Source organism: Myotis davidii, unplaced genomic scaffold, assembly GCF_000327345.1.
Source record: "Myotis davidii unplaced genomic scaffold, ASM32734v1 scaffold573, whole genome shotgun sequence".
NCBI lineage: Eukaryota > Metazoa > Chordata > Mammalia > Chiroptera > Vespertilionidae > Myotis > Myotis davidii.
In genome coordinates, this window is record NW_006285997.1 from 601,808 (window position 1) to 607,593 (window position 5,786).

Sequence of the window (5,786 nt, forward strand, 5' to 3'; positions counted from 1 at the left end):
CGCCCGCGCTGCCCCCCAAGCCGCTGGCCGCGCGCCCCGGCGCCCTGGAGAACGGCACCCGGAGGACTGAGCCCGGCCCGCGGCCCCGGCCCCTGCCCAGGAAGGTCTCGCAGCTCTGAGCCCGTTCCGTGTCCCCGGCGGTGGCGCTGCGTTTACAGGAGGAGGAGCGTGACGCGAGGACGGCGGTGTAGGCACTTTACTGAGACTTGTCCCGGAGGCGGCGCGCGTGGGTGTCCGGCTGCACAATACTCCCCGCCACTGACCCAGCGGGCCCTGTGGCGGCTGAAGCTCTGAAGGCCCTGCTCCTTTGGAGGCGGGAAAGAGGGATCCGGACTTTTTTGTACCTTTTTACGTTCCCTTTTGTACGGTTTCATGTTAAAGCCAATACAGTATTGTCGAGCAATACGACGCGTGGTAATGTTGCATATTTTTCACTGAATACTTGATACCCTGAGAAAGCTGACGGAGACGGGTTCGGCCGGGTCCTCACTGGGGAAGCCGAACCCGGGGTCCTCATTGGGGAAGCCCCTGGGAAGAGGGGAGAGTCCTGGCTCCCTGGCCAGCAGGCCCCTGGGTAAAGCCGGTTAGACGGCAGGCGTCAGGGGGTGCGGCTGGGGCTGGAAATGGTTTTACTCTTGAGACAAACTGCTCCTTGGGGGTTGCCTCTGACATGCAATAGCTGGCTGCGCCCTAAAAGTTCCGCTTGGGGACTGGCTGGTCAGTCATTAGTACCCGCACCACAGTGTCCACCGGCCTCCCCTTCAGGGTGCACGGCCTTTCAGAGCCGAGATGAGGCGAGGGGCGGGCTGAGTAGCAGAGCCCAGGGGAAATGTTTACCTGGAGCCCGGGCTTCCTTCCCCGACAGTTTCCGCCGCCAGCTTTGTCATTGAGAAGCGCCGATGCCCATGTCGTAAACAGGCCTGAATTAATGGGTCCCATTAAGGAGCATCCAGGAATCAATGCGGGACAGTATTAAATCAATGGCGTAAATGAAGAAAAAGCCCCTTCGAGAAAACGTGTTAGCATGGATAAATGGCAGGAGGACTTTCAGGAGGCAAGGGCATTCACTTTCAGTCCTGCACGAAAGGAAAGATGCCTCGGCCTCCCTTCCTCCCAGCAGGGCTGCCCCTGGGCTGTTCTGGGCCCTGGTGGGGGGAGGGGGGGGAGTGGCCCAAGAGTGGGGGGGGGTGGCGGCTGGGGAGGGTTCCAGCGTCTGGGACCGAGTCCGGAGGCGCCGCCTCCTTGTTGGGGGTGAGCCAAGCACCTTGTGTGTAGTGTATTTTGTATCTGTGTTTTGTTTCCTTTTACTGCCTGTTTATAACACTTGACAATAGAGATGAACTGTATTTTAAATCATGCTGTTAAATATTTCCCTCTTTTGTTGGGAAGCTCATTTTAGTTTAACTGTGTTCGCTGTGGCTAGCTTACCTGGAAGGCAGTGACCACTTTTTTATACTCCCTTGATGAACCCATTCAGCAGGTGTACGCTGTTGAGGCTGATTATAGAGGTTTTCTATAATAAATGTTCAAGTATTTTTGTACATAACTGGTTAATTTTAATAAGAGATACCATTATGTGTAAGAAAAAAATAAAAGCAAACAGTTGTGGCTGCAGTATGAGTGTTATAATTATGCCAAATACTTTATGTATGGAAAAAGAATATTTGTACATACGTGCTTTTAACAATAATTCTGCCAGATTGACTTTCCAGTTTTTGAATGTCAGAAAAATTAATATATGTTAAAATATTTATGTTTAGTGAAGGTATTCATAATGGAGAAAAGGAACATATAAATTTTAGCTTTGTATCTTGCAAGTTTTGCAGTCGGAAATTTCTTGAACTAGCTTTTGCTTTTGATGATAACACTGTGTTTGTAATCATACCCTTATAAAAAAATATATATATATATAGGAAGCTCTGTATTTCTGTTGCTTTAAAGAAGAAAACTCCTCCACTTAAGTAAGGTGACCTGCATAAGATAACAAAGCTTCTTTGATTTCCTTTTCCTCTGTAGTTTAACAGATTTGTTGACTAGTGCTCGGGCACAGAATAAATCAATGTTATTTGCTCTTGAAGCCATTTTTTTAAAAAAATTGCAATGAGCAGTGGATCCTGTGGGTGTGTGTCTGAAGCAGCTATATAGCAAACACTTCAAGAGATTCTCTTAGCTCAGATGTTCCTATTGGTTGCTGCTGAATGGTAAATATTAAATAAAATTACCTGATTAATCTTGATATTTCTGTCTGTCTTTCATCGGTATGAACAGAAGCTGTGTGCATCTCTTGGTCGTAGCACAGTGAAAATTTCAGACTTCTTGGTTGATAGATCCTGTCTTGTTGTTTTGCCTTGGTTGATACACTTCCTCTACCTACAACGCTTATTTATGCCGTAAGAACAAAGGTTGAGAAGGCAGCCGTGGAGGTTAATGTCAGGAGAGAAGGGAACATTTCCCAGGTGGCTGGCCACTCATGGGACTAATCAGAACCACCCAAGTTTGTTTGCATTAGAAAACTTGACACAAAACAGATTAACCGCCCAATGTGGGAGACGGATGAGAAACACTGCAAAGCGCATTGACTACCCGCTGTCTGATCATAAATCCCGGCTTTCCGTTCTGTGAGCTGCTGTGCGATTAGGTTTATGGCATGTACGGAGCCCAACGCCACGCGAGCCATTGTCTGACTCCGCTGTCCCCTTACACACCAAAACCCATTTGCAGGCCGTCGTCGATATCCTCGATGTTTCTCCACATCCACTAAGTGGTTTTAGAGCAGTTGGGGGTCACGTTCATTACAGCCGAGCTCATCGGTGTTTAGATTCTACAAGCATAATCACAATATGAACAGCCCTGCTTGCCATCTAGGTAGTGTTCTCTCTGGATTGTCATCGATTGCTCTCCAAACAAGAACAAAGGGAGTAGCAGGTTGCACAGGCCGGCCTTCGTGCCAGCCTTCCTCATTCTGTGGCTTGTACTAAAATGAATGCTTCGTGACTGATCGAGGTCAACTTTGCCCTCATTACATAAGAAGGCCATAAAAAAGATGTGAAAATGGACAGAGGCCATTTCCCTCACATAACTATTATCATACTCCTTTAGTCTTTTTCTACATGTATGTATTGTGTAGCGCTAGCATGTCAAACTCGCGGCCCGTGGGCTGCATGCGCCAACAAATATTTTTGCAGCACAGCCAATATAACAGTGTGTAAGAAACGTCTTAATAAAAATTTCATAACTTGATTTCTACAATATCCTGTTATGTGTAATTATTAATAACAAACTACAATGTTGGATAATCACTGATTACTATGATCATGTTGCATTGATTTCCCTTACGCACCTTACACACAGGCGCACCATCTCTCACCACTAATACTGGCAGCGAATATTTAAGCAGCCGATGGCCACGTCATTAGTCTTGGACTGACGTGTTTGGTGTGTGCAACAGGAAATATTTCGCTTTTGGAGAACAAGAAAAATAGGTTTATTTGCGTGACGCTTATCAATTTGTGCAGTTATTCAGTGTCTGGTAAGTTAATGTTCAAGAAAAAATACTAATTTTTATTTAAATGTTCTATTTAATGTTAACGATGACTCATTTATTTCAGCCCTTTGTATTCAGCATGTCTCTATCGAAATAAACCTACATTTCTATGAAAATTGAACCTTTTGGTGTTTTGCGGCCCACATAAACTTAAAGCTTGTTTATTTGGCCCGTGGTAGCCCTTGAGTTTGACATGCTTGCTGTAGCGTTTCCACCTTGAGTGCTGGTTCCCTCGGGTATCAAACACACTGTGGTAACAGAGCTGCATTCAACGCCATCAGGAGAGAACCTTCAACTCAGGTTTGGCAGCATCTCTCAGGGCGGGAGGGCAGGACCAGATTTCATTGAGAAGTGGGGTTTTGTTGAAGGTGGGTCTTTAACTGAGCTGGCCTGGAGGTCGGGTAAGAGCCTGGGGTAGCTGTGCAGGTGGGTGGGAAGAGCAAGGCAGGGATTTTGAGTTCACAGGCTCAGAGCCTCAGGACATAAACTGCTCCTTGATGCTTCCTCTCAGGGATTGGGCGGGCCTGCTGAGAAGCTCCTGTGTGGACATCAAGAGACTTGCCTGTCGAGACGCCTGGAAGAGGAAGGCCGTGCGGACAAACACGGAGCAATGGGGTCTGGCTCACGGGACAGGAGCTGCCTGGACCAGACGTTCCAGTTCTCGACACGTACGTTGCACGTGGCTTAATCACGGTCTCCCTGGGCGTCTACCCTCACGTTTTGTCCACTGTTACAGTGTTTAACTATTGTGACATGTCAGCAGAAAGCCAAGGCTATTCCACATTTTAGCCGGTCCCCTACCCATGGGCGGCCTATTGCTTTCCGTTTCTCATGAGGACAAAGCATACCTTGGTGGCTATTCTCACGCAAGCTTCCCCCATGGTTGGGTTTATTTCCTTAGAATGGACTCCGGACTAAAGTGGCAAAGGGGGAGGAATGATGATGTCTGCCGTCCTCTTGCATATTTACAAAGCCCTTCCCCAGTGTTGGACCCACTTCAGTGCCACCCGCAGGGTTTTGGCAAGTCCCCAAGAATCATGGAGTCTGAGTCTTAAGGCACAAAAATACCAGCCTGGACCGAGCCCGGCCTCCGTCTGCAAGCGCACCCTGTGCACCGGGCGTGTGGTGTCCGGGAAACGGACTCGGCTGGAGGCGTGGGCCCAGGGCTTACACTGGGGAACAATGCTGCTCCCCAGGGGAACAGGCCAGGCAGAGGGAGCAGCTGAACAGAGATGCTCTGGCCATAGAGCCTCAGCTGGTCCCATAGAGAACTTGGGGGCAGAGGTCAGGCGCTGAGGGTGGGCAGCTCTCAGGGGCTAAGGGCCTTCCCTGCGGGAGGGTGGGGAGGACACACAGGTGAGCCTGGCAGGCCACCCTCCTAGCAGCCAGGAAAATGCACCCCCGGACCTGATGGGGCCCGGGTTGTGAGTCACCGCCACCATCGCCGTCCCCACGGCAGCCACGGCCCCAGAGAGAGCGGCCCTCGGGGCTGCAGAATTCTTTGATATGAAGCTGGCTACTGATCAGACCAAAGGAAAGGGGCCTAATTTTCTCCCTTTGGTTTGGAGCAAGAATGGAATTATTTTCTTCATTTTTAATTAATATTTTTTTATTGATTTCAGAGAGTAAGGCAGAGGGAGAGATAGAAATATCAATGATGAGAGAGAATCATTGGCCAGCTGCCTCCTGCACACCCCTCACCAGGGACTGAGCCCACAACTTGGGCATGTGCCCTGACCTCCTGGTTCATAGGTTGACACAACCACTGAGCCACACCGGCCGGGCAAGAACGATATTGTTTAGATCCCCACCCAGTGGCTTTGGAAAACTGTTCTCGGGCCTTGGGGCTATGGATGAGCTGAGAGGCACCCCACCGCCAGCTATTCTGCCGGACGGACCGTCAGTTCCAGGTGGCGCTGACTGGACAGGGTTTCCCTTGTCGTCTGAGTGAGTGACAGGGTCCACCCGGACAGAGACGTAGCAGCAGATGGTGAGGTCAGCTCCTCAGCTCTATTTATCCAACTAAAGGCTTAGCTCATATTGTCAGGGGAGAATCCGCTGTCAGGAAATCCACCTGGTCACAGTGGATCATCGTCAATAAGTTTGTTTCAGCCTCCGTGGCCTACAACTTAGTGTAGCCACGTCATCACAATTAATTTAGAAAACGATGCAAATTGCTTTCCTTTCCCAACTGGAAGGTAACAATGACGGGGGGCGGGGGACAGGGGAAAGGGGGCGGGAG